Source organism: Struthio camelus, chromosome 7, assembly GCF_040807025.1.
Source record: "Struthio camelus isolate bStrCam1 chromosome 7, bStrCam1.hap1, whole genome shotgun sequence".
Taxonomy (NCBI): domain Eukaryota; kingdom Metazoa; phylum Chordata; class Aves; order Struthioniformes; family Struthionidae; genus Struthio; species Struthio camelus.
This window is the reverse complement of record NC_090948.1, coordinates 35,190,129-35,209,584: the sequence shown is the minus strand read 5'-3', so window position 1 is coordinate 35,209,584 and position 19,456 is coordinate 35,190,129. Positions and strand designations below refer to the sequence as shown.

Here is a 19,456-nt window from a genome sequence, read left to right as displayed (position 1 = left end):
AGAATCGGTGCCAGGACTATGCCTACCTACTGCCCATGTTTGGGCTAAGTGTTAGACTATAAATATGAACTGTCTCCTGGTCAGCTTTACTTTAGGGACATCCATGCATGTGCAACTCACAGCATGAAGAACCAGAAAATAACAGGGCTGTTCTTACTGTTTCTAAGATTCTTATGTACCTCAAATGAAATTAAAATTGTATTTGTCTCATTGGAGAAGGTTTACTGCAAAAGGACAGGCATAGAAAAGCCCCATTCTGATTTTATCAAAAGCCTCCCCATGAGAATATTATCGCTCACTAGATTTTGAGGCCTCCTCCTCTTTATGGCTGAATCGCATTAAGTCACATAGCGCCAAGAAAGCGTTTGTTCCTCAGCATGACTCTTCCACGTGGAGAGCAAAAACCCAGCTGTGGTATTGGCCTGTTGCAAGGAGTAGCTGAAACTGTTTATCCTTCTCTCCCTTTTCCATTCTCTTTGGAAGTAATTTTGCCTAAGGGATGTGTGGAAGACACAGACAAGATGATCTCCTAAAAGCAGAGTTTGTTTTCCACTACCTGTGCAGGGTGGCTGGTCCTTTCTCGCAGTACGCTCAACAGAGGGAAAGGAGATGGAGCCAGCCATGGAAACAGAAATATGTTCGTTTTAAAATGAAGGCTGCACTTCCCTGGGTAAAGCAGAGAACTCAATGTGCAAGAAACATGGTCTTTTTTGCTTTTGTTGTTCACACCTTTTCTTACTACTTGACAGCGAAAGAAAACTTACCAACAAATAAGAAATGCCCCTCAGAGTGGCCGTGCACCACAATGGCAACATATTTCACTACGAGGCCTCTTTTTTGTTCCATGAAGACATAGCAGAAATTCCACAAACACTTTACCTTTTTTTATGGTTTTAGTAATAGATTTATAATACCTATGTTAAATAATTCTAATTGGTATCTAGATTAAATAATTGAATGAATAGTTATTTTCTTAGATGTTTCATAGTTCCTTTTAATATGAAATAGTTTTTATATTGTCCTGCATATACCTTTTAAGTGGCAATATTTATATTGTACCTATGAGCTGCATATTTTTATATTGCCAACATTCAGATAAATGTAGTGGCATTATCTGAGTAGGACACTTGGCATTTTGGATATCTGGAAATGTGGGGTATGTAGCTCGGAATTCTGTCATAAATGTGCTGGATAGAAACTGTAGCTAAAATAGTAATGAAATAGGTAAGTTGTATTTTATATTCACTATCAAGTAACAGAACCAAGAGTCCATTCAGATGAATGCATGAGTTTTGGTTTCTCAAAGCTATTGATTGTTTTGGGTGGTGTCACACCGAATAGATAACAGCATATTAGTTTCTACTTTGATCTAATTTTTACGGTCAGTTTGCAAGCCAAAGGACTAGGAAAATATCTTTAAGCTATTTAAAAGAAGATTAGGTTAGGTTTCAGAGCATAATTTCAAGGCAATTGGAAGGTGAGTGGAGGCTTTTTACATTAACTACTACAGATGCAAAAATGGGGAAGGCATGTCAAAAACAGCTGGATAAATACGAGAAAGGGAGCACAATGGACCGAGAAAACAGGGTTATTTATGGTTTTACTAATCTCCATGTTGAGCACCTTCACAGCTTTCAGGGGATAGCGTACTATTGGCACTCTGGTTCTACTGATCTTTTAGCAAAGAATAAAGCAGCCTGGGGATTTTTGTGTTAAACTGTGAGAGGACGTAATATCAGGTTTGTGATGAATTGTCATTAAGTATTCACTACTTCAATCCTGTAACGTCTTGAAAAAATGAAACAAAGTGTTAAAGCGTATTACAATCTAGTAGTTGCTTTTGCAGGTCACACTCAGAATATTTAACTTACTACTGTTAAAATTTATGATTAGCTTTCAGGATTTTAGAGATAATCATAGCCTTTGTGTTTAAAATAATTCACTCAGGGATGAAGTCCTTAATTTCTAGTGGAAGTTATTTCAGGAAGAACATACCTTCAAAAGCCTGACTTGAACTTACTTTAAGTTACATGATCAAGAAACCCTACTTTCATATAAGCTGAAATATGGTCTTAAGAAATCTACCTGCTAGTTTGGATTATGAGGAAGTGCAGAAAATGATCAAACCCGAACTACATTGTTCAAAACGGAGTTAATTCAACTAGTAAAACCATGAGCGTACTCAAGTAAATATAACACCCTCATTGCCATCTATCCTGAAAAAAACCCCCCACCCACTAATTGGTTTAATTCTCGTCAGTCTGTCAGAATCTCGGCACTCCAAGGAGCCGAGGACAAACCCCCTGAGACACACCGCAGACGCTTGACTCGCAGCAGCAATCCTGTTGCATAAACATATCTCTCCGCATGTGACTGGCCCCGGCGAGGAAGTGACGCACCTAGGGAAAGCTGACCAGTGCAGGAACTTTGCCAGATCAGGAGTTTTGCTTTGAAAGGGAGCTCTGGCCATCTCTGGCGCTTAGCTTGCGCAGGGGTTGGACAGAGTAACCCTTCTTTTATAAAAATTCAAATCTTCTTGCTTTCAGCATAGGTTTGGGTTTCCGGGTATCATGTTTCACAACTGTGGAGAAAGGACTTATGCAAAATATAAATTCTGTATTCCACATAAAATGTCTGCTTATATATCTCCTGAAAGCTAATGTATTTAATATACAAAAAGAGAGCAGAATTATAGGAAAGAAGATATGTTCTTGTCCACATCCCACTTATGTTTGAATGGAAAAGAAAAAAAAGGAAGTCTTAGTCATAAAAGCTAAATGTGGAAGAGAATTTTGAGCTATTACTCAGTAGACTTCATGGATAAGTAAAAATATAATATTTAAACTTGTTAAATATGACAAAAACTTTGTTTTTTTAATATTTCAGGAAACCTAACATAGGAATACAAATAAGTAAAAATACAACCATGTCCACATTTCAAATACTCTACTAAACAAGTGACAAGATTCAAAATTTTAGTTGAACAACGTTTGTTTATTCTGTATGAGAGGAACCTCTCACTGGTACAGCACTTGTGTTGCTTTGATTCCAAAATAGAGAAATATGCTTGGAAGAAGTTGTCGATATTAAGGAGGTGCTATTAGTTGATAAATATTTGCAAAATAGTTATGAAAATCACGAAAAAGTTAAAAATGTGATATGTCATAATGCATAGTGTGTTCAGCTTCAAATTACATTTTAAACACATTTTGGACAGACAGAATTCTCTTTGTCTTACTCAGTTCTGCATTATGCAACAATTTATTCCTGGAAGGATTAGCTACAATTGCGTTTAGACTTCTTACCACTTAGCTTAGCTCTGTAAGCTTATAGATTGCTGATGCTTACCTCTTTTTGGATGTCTGTCTTCCTCAGTCAATTTTTTACTGTCTTGTACACTTCTCTGTTTAGGCGGCTGTACAGAAACTATTAAGAATCTAAAGACAGTTCCAAGTTGGATCTGGAGCTTTCCAGTGGAGGAAAAATATAAATTGAAGTGATTCTGTTTACTACAGCTGTATCCTGTGCTCAGAATGCTCAGGACAAGGCATGTTTCAATCACAGCCACAGTTTAAAAAAGAATTAGAAATAAATAATACAATCTTGTATTTGGTAGCTGTTTCAATTCCACAGGCTTTACAATGATTTGAAGACCGGGAAAAAAACAGAGCAGCTTTCCCCTTGGTTTCTGTATCTCATTCCTTCACCTCTAACTTCTAATCTGTTGGATTTTTTTTTTAAATGAAATAAAATTAAAAAGTCACTGACTGCTATGGGCTTGAAATATTAGCACAAAGATACCTCACAGTCCTGAGTCTTTTCTCTGTATCTGCAAACAAACCAGACAGTCTTATTTATGTGTCTAATATACATTGGCAATAGAAAATAAATCAGGTATAATCTTACTGGGATTTTGATTATTTAGTTTTTACATCACATTTTGCTTTTTATTCATAGACGGTAATGCTTAGTAATATTAATATTCAGTAATACTCAGTAATTCTCAGTAATACTTGTAAGTAGGGCCTAAACACTGGGGAATTAATGTATCGATGTATCTATGAAATGGGACGTAAGATTCCTATTTCCAAGCAATACTTTAATGCTAAATACTTCCTTTTCTGGGCAGCCAGCCTGGTATAGGAGCTTGGACTAGAGCTTCTTGGGTACAAAACATTAAAACAAAACATTGCTTAAAAACAAAAAGTGATTTAACAGCCAAAGAGCTCGGTCTCAAAGGTCGTCTTCTGCTCATGTTAAAGGGTCTCTACAGTGGTAGGGAACTTTACAAATAGAATAAAATACCAGAAACACTGTGGAAGTGTTGACTTAGAGGGCATGTCTGTTAAATTACAATTAACTAATAAAATAGGTCTTCAACAGCAGATGTCACTGAAGCTTTAAAATTTAGTAGGGAGGATTTTGGAAGGCAGGAAGTGGAATGAGAGAACCTGGGTGTTACTTTAACCTTGAACACATCTAGTACATATTGCATGTTTTTTTAATTGCTCTGAGAGCCTCCTCTCTAGAAGATATAACAAACTAATATTCTTATTGCACTTGTTGTTGTTGCTATTATATTTGAGTATAGCTTCACTAATTTGTTTGTGTTTAAATTTCCTCCTTAAAATTTCCTACCATTATTATTAATAGCTCAGCTTTATCAGCAGTAATATGTGTAGGAGGCATTAGGATAGAGATGATTCCCATTAGCCCTCAGTCCTCAGCCCCTGATTAGGCTAGCCTGTTCCATGCAAAGCTCAGGAGGGAATCTGCTGTTGTAGCCTTTTAAATGTACTCACTTAACTACTGGTATTTTTCTATTTAGAGATCCTAATGATGGACAATGTTTAAAATATCTCTTGATCTTAAAGAGGAATTCTGTTCTTCTGCAGGCCTCTGGGCATCTGTATTGATGGCTAGCTCAGCTATGAGTCTGTATCTGTCTGGGTCTCTTCCCTCCTGCCATGTGGGTCAGTCAGTGGCTGTGATTTTCTCCGCTACAGTAGATTCAAATGCCTGTGTTTGGCAACCCTGTGATTATATCACTGGGTCCGGCTGCCCCAGTGACCTCAATTACTCAGGGACCTAGATCTTCCCTTGCTGAGACAGAGCTACTGAGACAGGGTTGAGGGAAAAGATGTTGGCAGAGAACGCAAAAAAGAAGCATCCAGGATAAAGTATTAGAGATTAGTTTCCATGTTGTGTTAGAGTGATATTAAGCTGATGAGTTGTCCCACTTTTCAGGTCTCTTTAATAATGCTACTTAAAATGGAACCAAGCTTAGTACTTGTACTTGTATCAACCCTGATGAGGACAGGCCAAGACAATGAAGTAGTGCATAAGCAGAGTCAGACAGTTATTTGTCTGAGCCAGATTTTAACCTTTCCTTATATTCAGCCTGTTTCTTCACTCTGTATTTACATAATGCAATTGCAGTTCAGTTTTCTAACAAGAAATTGACCCAGGCTCTCTGATGGCTCTAAAACAGAGTGGGTGGGCAGTCACAGTCAATTAGGGTCAGTGTATGGGTGAGCCCAAACGATCCATATGGATGCAGTTATGAAACATCTCTATCTGGTTATGTAGCTTAGAGACTTGCATTTTCCAATGTCTTTTATCTTTTGATTAGTGTGTCAGCAACAGGGTTATCCACAGTTAAACTTTCTTGGAGGAAGCTTAGAGAAATGAATCTGTGATTTTTTTCATTTCCCAACCTGTTGAGATCGTTTGCCTCAGAGAAATTAGATGATGGTACAAAAGTCACATGCTTTATTCTTAATATGTGTAATGTGAAAAAGGCTAAATTTTTTCCACCAGTTTGATCTTTCTGTTTTATTAAGCTCCTGGAAAAAAACAATAGTGCTTCCCAAGCTCTTTTGTATAGTTTGCTAATCCAAAATGTCTGAAAGCAGTATTACTCATAACAGCTCATTGATGACGTCTAGAAATAACCAGCGGCAATGTCAGACAAGTACCTTACATGAGAATCTTAACTTTAAAATGTAAGAATATTGCCATCTGTTCAGTCAGTTAGCAACTGAAGTCTGCCCCAAAAGGTAAATATCTGGGATTTAGCCGGCATGAAAAGGAAAGGAAAGAAAAGAAACTAAGGAAAGTATACGCTTCTCTCATGTGAGCGTGATTGGATGCAGCACAAAGCCTGCCACATCCTGTGACGTGTTTGCCATCATGTGGGTGAATAGATCTCTCCTTCTTAAGTTTCTTAAATGCCTTTCAGGCAGGGTTGTCTCTGTCTTTGCTAATAATCACAGGCACAGTATACTGTTATCTTTCCTAATGCAACACGAGGAAGGACTGAACTATACTTGGTGAGCATGGATGAATAATGAATATTGTGCTGAAGATGTTCAGGCTCAATCCCTTTAAACTTTGTAAAGCATTGAAAGAGTTAGGAATGTTAATGCTGTAAAATATTTACAAAAAGACATTCTTTATCATTTACTGTAGAAAAGTCAGCTGCTCTGTTTTGAGAGAGAAAACCTCACTGCATAGACCTGACAAGATTTTCTGGCCCACGCACAGGGTGTATTTTATAGCTTTGGTTTTGGCTAAATGATTTCAAATAATAAAAACTGTAGCCACCGTTGCCTGTTGCTTGCAAAGAGCCTAAAGTCCAGGAGACTTCTTTTAATTCTGAGCTATGCTCTCCAGGGACCGCTGGGAATACTCCTTGAGAGAATCCACACAAACAAACAAAAGACGCTTAGGATTATACTGTAATATTAACTCACAGGTCTTATAAGATATTGGTGCAGAGTCTCACCGTTTGAGTTAGTAGCTATCTGCTTAATTGCTTCTGCTCTAAATCCCTAAAGGAAGGGAGTACTCTCAGGCACAGAAAAAATGCTGACAAATTATTTAAATATCTGTAGAGTAAAATACAACTTGCATAAAAAAGTCAGAGTCAATAAAGGGACACTGGATCATAGTGACACTAAATTAATGAGCGGAACAAAGGCATCACAGGCTATACGGTAGTCCTTGTGTAAGGCAACAGTAAAAACAAAATCATGATACTCTTTGAATAACAGCACATGATGATATAATGAAAATGGAGTAAAATGTATGTACCCATAGAGAAGGATGTGCAATCATACATTTGGCTTTTCTTGAATAATTAGTGCTCATCCATGTAAGTACAGAATTTCTCAAAATCATTTTCACATGCAATGTATGTTAACCGGTGATAAATGTAGCGGATACTAAGGAAGGAGCATCTGAATATATTGTCTAGCCTTGCTGCTGTTATGCGGTATCTGTTTCAGACAAAAGGCAATTTCAAGAAAATGTTAATGTCTTCCAAATAAACAAAATAATGCAACAACTAAAACTCACATGTTAAACTATATATTGATTACTGGCAGACTGAATTTCAGAACTGATCTGAGTGGTGTTGTGTCCAGCTGCGACAGCTGTGCTGCAAAGAAGGGTTGCACCAAATTGCTTGTTTGGCCAAGAACAGAAGCTGCAGCAGCCAACAGTGTCTTTTATGTTTGTTTTGAGACTCACCACAGTTCGCAGCAGTGCTGAACACTTCTCCAAGGCAAGGCTGCTTTGCCTGTCCTAAATTTAATCTAGTGGAAAAAATGTTTTAGATTATTGCTCTGTCCTTTACTGACCCTCAGTTCTTACCAGTAGGTCTTGGTGCCAATATCTTAATTTTTCATTTTATGCTGCTTGCTTTAACAATGTGTTCTTTGGCAGTCTGCCATGTCTACAGCACTCTGCTATTAAAATGTCTGCTCTCTGCTGCAGCTGTCCATTTACTTTATGAACTCATCAGCCAGTAGAGTGTAATGTAAGAGAATAGGAGTAAGTCATAGCTGAGGGAACAAAATATCAGCTGATTTGCTCTATGCACATCTGTCCTTCAGAGTTTTTTAAATCTAACTTGTCATAGTTATGTTTATTTTTTAATTAGTACATAATGTGGAGAGAAAGAATGACTTGACATGTTGTACCCAGTGGATGAACAAAACCAATAGTGCCCTTGTGGAAAGCTCTCAGTACCGAGAGCACTCAAGGGTGACACGGTTGTCAAAGTGAACGCAGCACATAATGGTTTTCCTGCTTAAATGTTATTATGGGTCTAGAGGGCAGGATAATTTGAATTTGTAATTGCATTAGCTTTAACATTTAAATAGAGCAAGAAGATGATCAGTTCTTAGGAGACACTCACATACCAACTTTTCTCTTGTAATCGCTGAGATCTTATCAGGCTGAACCCAACTGTAAGCTGGATTTTTAAGAAGTGAGACATTTTGTAAAATCTTCTATTTGCCTATAACAATGGGTGTTGAGAGAGACAGTGGAGAGAGACCTTACTGAACTAATGAACACAAAAACATCCCCTGATGCAACCCAAGGACTAGGTTGACATCATGTCTGGTAAACAAGAGAAGAATGGACTGAGAAATTAATGGATCATAATTGATGTGTTGGGAATTAGAGCTAACTAGCAGACGGAGTAATGGGAGGATGACTTTGCCCTTTATGTTTTTTTGAAGTCATTAAAAAAGTGTGGGAAGTGGCTGCAGAGAAAGGCTGGGAGAATGGAAGGAATTTTACTGCTGTGTTTGTTATCTTTACTATCCCTGGGCTTTTTAGAAGTCCACCTGCTTCCCTCTCTTCCCCACCCTCAAATCTGCATCATTCCTGGGGCTGAGCCAGGGATATATATTGATTAGCCAGAGAGAAGGAATGTTGTTGACGTTACCATCTCATCTCTGCCAGCAAACAATATCTGGGAAGACCTCTTTTCCTTTCTCTGCCTTATTTCTCTCCTATCTCTCATCTTTTACTTAAAAAAAAAAAAAAAAAAAAAAAAAAAAAGTTGGCATCCACAAGACATGCCTTGCTCTGTCTCGCCATTCTCTTAAGCTGAGGGCCTGTGAGGCAGCTAAAAGCAGTGACTGGAATGGCTCAGCAATGGTGTATGCTTGCCAAGCCTCAGAGAAGCCAGTGGGACTGAGTGCCTGAATTCATTCTTCCAATAACAAGTTGAAAGATATGTGAGCCAAAGCAGTAACTGATACCATCTAAGGTGGGAAATACGAAGTATGCAATTTATATTATTTCGTATAGTCCTTTTATACATGGTAACTTTTCCACATGAGCAGCTTTCTCAAGATGGTTACCAAAAGTGAAAATCAGAAGCCACAATTCCTGTTTTTGCTTTTACCTCAACTACTGATAAATGCTGGTTTGAGGTATAATTGTCTCATCTATAGACATAAGCAGTGAAGAAGGAGCCTGTGGTAGCAGAGCTTTCTAAACAAGCGCGGAACGCGTTTCTAATTCCTCCCAGATCCACAGTCATATTGCTTAAAACTTGAATGAAAATTAAATGATAATTAGTAATTAAATTCCATAAGTTCCACATAATTCGAAATGCTGTAACATGTTAACAGTGAAAAAACACTTCTTGTATGGATGGTATTAGGTCCAAAAAGCAATATAGCTCTGAATGACAATATTCCAGGGCCAAGAAGTCATGGCAGATAGTTGAGATCAAAGGTATTTTGAATGAAATCAGAGGGAGATTGGATGAAAAACAATAAAAGCTACCCTGGACCTTCTGAAATATATTTTTTATGTGTTCTTATTATATCTGTGAATGCCTATGCAGAGCTGTGTAATCTGCAGATCTTTACCAGGCAAAAGACTGGTCATGAAGAGATAAATGTCCTACAAGATCTTTCACTGAAAACTTGGAGATGGGTATGATAGGTATGACAGCCTGATTCTAGTACCTTACATATCAACTTTATTAATGCTTTATTTTCTTTATTAATAGATAATTATAGGTGTTTTATTAAACATAGGTATGTGTCTTGTATTTCACTGTTGATGGCGATTTCTTGAAAAACTGTATACAATTATATATATATGTATAAAATGAATTTTAATTTTTTGATATATAAGTAATATCTAGGGAGGGAAATGAATTATAAAAATAAGCATAAAAACATAGTATGTATTTAGATTTTTTTAAAGCTAGGTATAGGCAAGACAGCATCAGACCTGTAATAATAATAATTTTTTTTCCCTCAACAAGAAAAGAACCATCTCTGTAGACAGATGCTCAGTATATTCTTTCCTTCTCTTTCTTCCCCACAGTTTATTTGTAGGAAGATCAATACAGAAAATACTACACTAATCAAAATACAGTCTTCTGTCATTGACTGTATTTCGATAAAGAAACGTGTACTGACTCGAATATATTATTTTACAGAACTCGATGTTGCGGAACAAATGTAAGAGCTACTCTCACCTGTTTTTATTCTTTGTGATGAACTTTTAGTGCTAGTTTCGTTCCCTTTTGGCAATGACAGAAGACTGTCTAATATAGAGCTCAAAACATATTATTAGCTTTTGAAAGAGTGATTTTTCTAAGAAATGTTGCATGCTCTACAAAGACAGGGATAATGAATAATAGGATCCTTACCTCAGAGGAGTAGTAAAGGAGTCAATTGGCAGTCACCAACTGGATGACATCTCAGTGAAGATGTATTATTTCTTATAGACATTATGATCTGGTGGCTATCAAAAGTGCAACAGAATAAGTTTGATAGTCCTAGTTGAGTCCCCAGTGGTCAAGTTTCTACATTAAAACTGCTGTCCTCAGAGAGTATCAATATTTCTGCCGTGCTCTCTATTCTATAAGGTAGAATGTTTGTAGTTTTGGCAAAAAGGCCATAGGCTAATTAGACACGGATCTTGAACTATGTTGTCGTCTAGAGAGGATTCTTTCAGCTTAGAGGAGAGATGTGTTGGCAGTGCAATATGTTCCTTAGAGCTATTTCTAAAACACGTATAAATAGAGGATTTGGGTTTTCAGGATTCTTAATCTGGTACCTTTATCATCATAGCATTCTAAATTTTTAAAAGGCCCAAATCATTCTCCCTCTGAATTATTAATTGTGGAAAGATCTGAAAGGATCCATCAATCTATTTGTTTTTTATTTTTCCCCCAAGTTAGCTTTTATTGTTGGAGTTGATTTTTGCCATGAATATTAATTCCCTAGTTATTTTGAGGGCAATATTGGATCCCTAAGACAAGATACTTGCGAATGAAAATGGAGCAGTGCAGCAAATGATCTGCTTGCAGGACCTTGATGAAGAATGCAAGCCTTTTTTGATGAAATTGTCTCTTTGCAGCTATTTGATCTTTGCTTGAAAGCAAAATAAGCTTACTGGTGAATAATATTAGAAACTACCCTACCAAGAGTTATCCTATAGGCAGAGTCTTCCAGAGATGGGGGGATGTATGACATTCTGGTATTAGGCTTGGGAAAAAAATCTTAACGTCTGCTTGAGAGAGAAGTATTATGCAGAAGCTTATATTTTGTACTTGTGTTTTCAAATAGTTACACTATACAAAGTTAACTTGATATATATTTAATAACAAAGGTGCTGACTGAAGATGAAGCCATGAAGATATGAAGACATTTCTTCTAAATGACTTATGTTCATCGTAGTATTGACCTTGTACTTTATAATGGTACTTTTATCTCCTGACAGATACGTATATGTGAAAGACGCACAGGAAACAGATTTTAAGGACAGTTGGTCAACATTAGAAAGAGGAATACGTGTAAAAGAAAACACAATTATTATAAATGCCGAAGCACATGTAGTACTACAATACAGGTTTCTCTGTGAATTATATTGTGCATTATTCTTAAAAAAAATAGATAATTTTAGTACAAACACACATAGCTAAGTAAATGAGCCCCTGTGTTGTAACATTGTTCTCCTGGGTATTAAAAGAGAAATGAAAAATTAAAAGTAATGCAAAATGTACAAACAGATATACGGTAACTGAAACTGTTAAAACAAGGAGGCCCAGATCCTGCCAAGACAGCTCCGGAGGTAAAGCTGCGCATCCACGTAACACTTGAACGGCATTACTGTATTGTTCTGTGTAGACATGAGATCGGCCCTGCTGGAGCTCAGCAGACATTAGCTGGCGTTTGCATATGCAGCCAGCTGGTTCTTTTTGTAGGACTGTGGCATGGCGCAGCAACACTGAGCAATCGTTACAAAACCATCATGACACGAGAATAACATATTTTGATTCTGCTATCAGTTAAATTTGACAAAAGATATGAATTCCCACACAGTATTTCTCCAAGGGAAAGGAGTTAATTTGGAAATGGTGTTGAGTATATTGTCTCTGCATTGAGTTTCAGGAGCAACCGTAAGAAAAAACACATGCTATTCGGTACCATAGTGGTTACATCATGTGTCGATGACTTTCATAAAAGTTCATCTCACTCATCCAGTGCAGAAGGCTGTACTACTGACTCTGTAGTCTGTGTTTCTTGAAGCTGATCTAACAGTAGGTAATGGAAGTAAAAGTCATTAAATACTAGTAAAGCAATTTCACTTTCACAAAGCAGTAGGGAGCGGATTTTAGGGGAAAAATCTAACTCATATCATAATTCATGTATGTCTCACCTATCTTACCGTTACAGTGATAATGTGTCTCAGTGACATACGTTCTTGGGGCTGCAGAAAAAAACAAAAATGTCTTCTGATATGCCTTTAACCAAAATCCTAATGTTTAGAATTTATTTATGGAACCACATTACTCGAAGCAATAGTGCTGTAACTTCCTTATGAGTAAGCTAGAAGCTTATGAAGATGGTAAATATTTGCATATCCATCACTGAACCTACAGAAAACGTGTACAGAATTCATTTCATTTAAATTGTATTTAAAATAAAAAAACTACTGAAACAGATATTGAATCTAGGGTGTGCACCTGGAGGAGTAGGACAGAACTATAAGCGTCACATGACTGCAGATCCTTAAGTTTTTTTGAAAAAGCCACTGTCCTTGAAGACTAAATTTTTTTAATTGCCTGATAAGCATTTCTTCTTAGAAAATGTCAATAGACGTCCATAACTCATGAAATGACACAGTAGACTGCAGTAGCATCCATTTATTGAGCAACTAACAAACTAACAGAGATTTACATGTACCCATAAAACACTGATTTAGAAAACAGATCTAAAGACCATAATGTTTCTATCTGGTACATACATTTTAATTCATTCACTGAATAGGCCAATTATATAGTTAGCTGAGCATTTATAATTGGCCTCAGGTGTAAGATTCTACAGCTAATAATTGTGTTTCCTCAGTTTTTTCTTCTTCTTTTCTTAGTTTCTGTAGTTTTGTGTTTCTTCTTATGTATCCATCTAGTTAGAGAGTTCCCTTGTGTTAGAAACAGGAAGCAGCACAAAGTGAATGTGATGAGGGGCCTCCACCACTTCTGGGCAGATGGCAGGCCTATTTCTTTTACTTCCCTCTTTCATCTTTCCTGAGACCTGATACTCTCTTACCAGCAGCTTTGCCTTTTCCTCCAGGCTTGGAAAACATTCTTCTGTCTCCTTTTGTATTTTTCTATTTCCCTTTCTTTCTGATCTCTTATTCCCCACTATTTTCTCCCATCTTCAGACCACTCCAGCTCATCTGCATCTAAACAAATACTGCTTAATATTCTTAATCTGCAGCTGTATCTGTCCCTTCCACAAAATCAAAAGACTTCCACTTCAGAAGCCGGACATGTAGCCTGTAAGAGAAGCACAGCTCCAGGGAAAACTGAGGTTCATTCCTCTTTGCTAGAGTCTACCCCAGTACGCATGAGTTAGATATATCAGCAGCACGTGCTTCTGTTTTGCTGATATTGAAATGCATCACTTTAAATGCACACTATCATTTCAAATGGGAGGAAGGATAGTTAATTATTTAGGTAATTATACCTGTAAAGAATTCTGTACTTGGAGAAAATTAACATAGGGACATTTTCTCAACGAATTTCTGTCTTGTGAAGTATTTTGGGACCAGTAAGATAACGTCTGTTGCTGAATTTTCGCATTGATGAAGGCTGCCATCTTTGAAGATTTTCACAAGACTAATACAGTATCTCTTTTAAAATAGAAATGCCTCTAAACCCATTTTCCCGGTAGATATTGCAGTGTGTCCTGGGCTATTTATGTTCCAGAAATTCTGAATTGGAAAGAGAACTTTTTTTTAACGTGTTTTGTAAGGAACATGAAAAAAACGATCATCCGTGCAATAGTGTGTAACATTGTATGTCACTTATACAGCAACAAAATCTAGAGTCCTAGTAGGAATTAAATATTGTAAACATTCAGCAATGGATATCACAGCATGGACTGGAAAAAAGCACACGCCAGGCAGTACCATTCTCACTTTAATAAGTGAACTATTCAGGAGAGCGTTTCCCTTTCACAAGGCTCCTCTTTGGCATGTACGTACCATATTCAAACGCAGCAGCTGGCGTTAAATTACTGATTGAGTTCAGTCTAAAATGCTTGTCCTCCTTTCTTTACAGCATACTGAGCTTGCCCAGCGTACTGAGCTTGAAAAAAGGATTGTAGTGGATTATAAAAATGTAGCATAAAAATAAAGTATGACTTTAAAAATGCTTGCAATCAAATACCAAGTGTAAAGTAGTATTAAAGGATGGAAGAAAGCCAGACATTCCATAAAAGCCTCTCCACCTTTCTATGCATTGTTCATAGCTTTACCAGTTTCTAAGTGCTTATCTAATAATGCTTAAAGTATGTCCATTATTGTGATCTGAGTTAGTTCTGCACTTCAATTGCATGCTCGGTAGAGATATCTTTTAGTTTTTGTTTTGCTTTGCCCTCTTTTTCTGTCTCTCTCAGAATTACATGCACCTCAGTCACGTTTGTTTTAACCACCACCGTTTAGGTGAAAATCCACAAACGTTTCTTAATTTGCTGGCAGTTAATACTGTTAAAGCTTTCTTATATTCAAAGCATTGAATTTTAAGTTTTTTTTCTACACCATTTTGGTATGGGATACAGTTTCATACTGTATTTGGTATGGTACTGCATGGCTCAATCATAAATATACTGATCTGGCAGTGAGAAATTGTGGATTCCGGCCTTGTCTCTGCCACTAGCTTGCCAGTTTGACCCTGCCACCTTCAGTACCTCAGATTATTTAAAATGAATTAGAAATAGCCCTACCTCTATTAAAACATACTCTGAGCATACATTCGTGTTTGCAGAGCACCAGGAGTTCCTTGATTTCAAAGGATCTAGAATGCAAAATATGTTTCATAGCTGTCTTTACAGTGAGACTGAAGAGTGGCAACTTTACTCGCTTATGATTTTGCATGTACCTTTTGGTCTGCCAGCTTCTTCTGATTGATTTTTCACAGTGTGGATAGAAGACATATTTTTGGCCTTTAAAATGTCACGGTTATCCTTTTCAGAACTTGTCCTTGAGTCTTGTGACAACCATCTGAAGCATACCCAGTATTATTTATTGCATGCATTTCTAAAATACTTCAGTCTCTTTCAAACTTGCTGCCATCTACAGTTAGTCATTATTAACTCAGAGAAAAACACCTTCAACATCATGTGCAACAGAACCTGGCTAAGCACCTTTCTAGGTAGCTCAGCGATTGGATCTTTGGCAGCTGTATTTCAGCAATCTGTCAGAATGACTCAGGATAATGGCTTCAGAAGTCTATGAGTCAGAAGAAGGTCCCAGCTTATATGAATAAAATTTCTTATGTTTTGTCTGTGTGATAATTCAGTTTTTTTGCCTGGCACAAAAGCAAGTATTTAACATTCATTGCAACTAAACTGAGTTTGACTTTGGAAACAATCTCTAGCAAGATAGCTATTCATTGTTAAGGAAGGACCTTAGAGATAGATTGATATCTTATCCCACAGCCTATGCTGAGATGGACTAACCAGACCCACTTATAAGGAGCAACCAATAAAAGAACAATATATGAGGTATCTCCAACAGCCCAGGATCAGTTTTTAGGAACCAGGTAATTCTCCAGTTATATTCTCCAGGCTATTCCCAACACCTAGCATACCTTTGCTGATACATAGATACACACACACACACACGCACGTATGTATACACACACATACAAAAAACTATATATGTATCAGGACATATATATTTATATGTTACATTTTATACCTATATAGTATGTATAAATATATGTATTATACATATTGTACACATATGTGTGTGTGTTTGTATGTACATACACATGCATATGTACATGCATAACTTTCTCGAGTAACTACAGCTAAAGTAAGAAAAAAGGAGGGGAGGGAGTAAGTATGTATATTCCTTGTGAGAACAGAGAAAAGCTGCAATGCAAGTTATAGAAGAGAAAAAATCCTTATAAAATAAGACACAAAATATTTTCTGATGTAGTATTTCATGATTTTTTCCAAACAGCTGTGATTCTGAACATGTAGTGTTACTGCATTTGATGTTCCTGAGACTTTCAGTTAATTACTGAGATATTCTGGTTTGACTGGTTACATGTACAATTTTGGAAAAGGTCAGCTCTTTTCTCAATGCACGTGTTACTGCCATGTGCACAAGAACAGGAAAAACAATTACATCTTTTAGTCTGCATCTCTGAGCTGTTTGTTTTCATTGTCATTCAATAGTGAAAATGTAATCTCATCACTGAAAATGGTATTTCAGCTTTCATTTTTTATCTGATGTTTTCATATGTTCAGACAAGAAAGATTAGGGTCAAATATATATATGGAATAAAACTGTATTTTAAAAGTGCTAAACTATTTTGAAAGTGCTATTTGCTGTTGGAGCGGTCTGCTTGTATTTTCCTTTAAATAAGAAATAAAAAAATTGATATAGTTGAAACAGTAGTGTTCATGAAAACAATATCACTTTATTTCATTCCTTTCTGCAGTTTGCTTCAGCTATGAATCAAGACTCAGAAAATGTGTGATTCTTCTTAAAAGGATCCTCTCCTCGATGAGGTAAATGAGAACGAATTAAGCATCGATCTGAGAGAATGGGAAGCCTTCCCTGTGCCAGGTTCTGCGCAGGTCAAATCCTACACATCACACAGCTGGTCCCATGAGTGGTGGGCCAAGGACTGTCCTGTGCCCAGCCAGCGCGGAGATCTTTGAGAGAACGGAGAGGGGAACCAGGTTAGGGGAGGTGGAGTACGTTCTGCATGCGTCAAGCAAGAGGCTGAGCTGTTCTTTCTTTCTGTAACAGGTTTCTTATATAGTCTCTTACCATATGACAGAATATCTGTCATAGGGAAACAATAATATTTAAAGAACCAAAATTAGTAGCTCATAAAGATAATTTTGTATGGTCCTTAAACATTCTAAAGCGAAATAACTAATGTTACAATGAAACAGATGACGAGGTAATGTAGGACTCTTTTAAGAGTTCTGATGGGACATCACATAATCACGCTGTTGTTAGGACGGGTAAAGCTATTGGCAATGCTAGCAGAGAGGCTAAGTGCTCAGTTTGACTAGAATCTAAGCGATGTGTTTCTCTTCTCAGCTGTCTTTTCAGTTCAAGTTAGGAGACTCATTAGTGGGGCTAGAAATGAACAACTGCACTCAGTGTATTGCATTTATTCGTGTGCTAACAACATGTAGAAATCTTTGGTCACCATACCACTCAGGTGTCTTTCATCATCTCTAAATTGCTATTTGAGCAAGAATCAAAAGGATCATATTTAGTTCTTCTCTTCCAACTGCTGAGTGATGCTGGCAGTCTCTCCCTGTGGGTGAATGTTAATGTGAATGCTGTACTTTGATCAGTCAAATGAAAACAAAGATAACTGTAATGCGCTTACTGTATGTATTCTTCGCTATATGCTTTCTTTCTTTTTACGTTTTATTTCTTAATATGTATAGCTCTATTGCTGTATTATCCACTGCATAATATGCTGATTGTAAGTAGATTATTATTTCAGCAAATGATAGGATTTAAAACTATAACGATAATGTAAAGTGGAGGACACAATAGCTATACAAACAAAAATTGAAGTTGCATTTCATCTTTATTAAACGTTTTTAAGCTTTGCGCTATTTAAAATGTTATTAAATAACAAAATTACCAAAAATACACATTGTTCATATCAACCAGTTTAGGATTAGCATTCACTCAGCACAAGATGCTTTGTAACTATGTGTACATAAAGGTAAGCCTTATGTTGCCAAATATATCTGAATGTTTTCACTGAATTCCATGAGATTTCATTGACTTCCAATCAACTTTTCTCATACTCTTAATTCTGGAGATAGTTATTACAAACATAAGTGTAAGTTATTTTTTTTTACGGTTCTGTAACTGAATTGTATCTTCACAGATTAATTAAAAAGGAAAACCCAAACATGCTAGACTAATTTCCATGACAGTGTTACTAGTAGAAAGTTAGTTCATGAATTCTGAGATGACAGTCGACCTTTCATTTATAAAATATAGTTAAATTGTTTATCTAGCCCAACTTAGCATCCTTTTTAATTATACAAACAGAAATAACTTCCGTACCTGTAAGTCAAGCTGAAAGAAGAGTTTGACTTACAAGACAGAAAAAAGATTATGTGAAAGGAGAAGGCAAAGGAAGGGTTAGTTCACCATTCACTCACTAAAAACATAAATACAGGGACATTGACTTAGCATATCCCAAGTAGATGTCTGTGCCAATCATTTAAAAAACAAACTGGCTGTGCAACTGGTAATAAACAGTTCTTCCTTTACATATATTCTACGCATGTATTTAGAAAGTGGTAAATACCACTAATGTCTAAAAGTATCACAAATGCTCAAGGACTTCATCTCTATAAACTGGATTCCTTTTCAAGTAACCAGGAAAAATACGGGACTTAGTCTTAAAAATGATGGGGTTATATATTTCAGCAGAACAAGTTTGAGCTCATCTCTGCGTTTTCCCACATGTACGCAGAGGAAGGTACGCTGATCGTAAACCACTGTCAAGATGACAGCTTGCACCAAGCAGAATTTCCTATCAGTCATTTTGTTCTTATACAACTATTTATTGCATAATGGTACAAAGTTTAGCTACCTGCAGATACTGTGCTTGGAAATAATAAATATGTACACTTATGACCACAGTAATTATATGACCACTTATGACCTGTAATTATTTTTGTATGTGACATTAGCCCACTGTTTTTCTTGTACTTAATCTCAGAAAACAAGCTCATCAGCTTTTAATACTTGCTTTAGTACATATTTTTACAGTATTACAAAAGTGAAGTTATTTGTATAGCTTACAAAAGCATAAGAGATTGAAAAGGCAATAAGTAATTCTACAGACAGCAGATCTCTGGTGTCAATTTGCAACTTGGAAAATATAAAGGATTCACTCATTAATAAAAGCACTACTTGTAGAGACGCAAATTAAGAGAACAGATTTGTTTCTAGAAGAATACCTCCAGGTAGCAAAGGTATTTCATCTCTATAAGGAAAACAATGCAAATGGCTTTATTAGCCGGACAAACAAAATTCAATTTCCTATTGCTAAGATAATACTTAGTAATAAATGAGTGAAAAATTATTTTCAATACCTTTTCAAGGAAATAGGGTCAGC

The 19,456-nt window shown here is 36.6% G+C and overlaps 1 long non-coding RNA gene across 1 annotated transcript in view; it reads left to right on the top strand.

Moving 5' to 3' along the window:
• LOC138067835 (uncharacterized) overlaps positions 1-19,207 on the top strand; it is a 104,906-nt gene extending 85,699 nt beyond the window's left edge. The window contains exon 3 of the long non-coding RNA XR_011142249.1: positions 16,784-19,207. This is a non-coding gene — a long non-coding RNA (uncharacterized lncRNA). The remainder of the gene's footprint in view (positions 1-16,783) is intronic.
• The last annotated feature ends 249 nt before the right edge of the window (positions 19,208-19,456 follow it).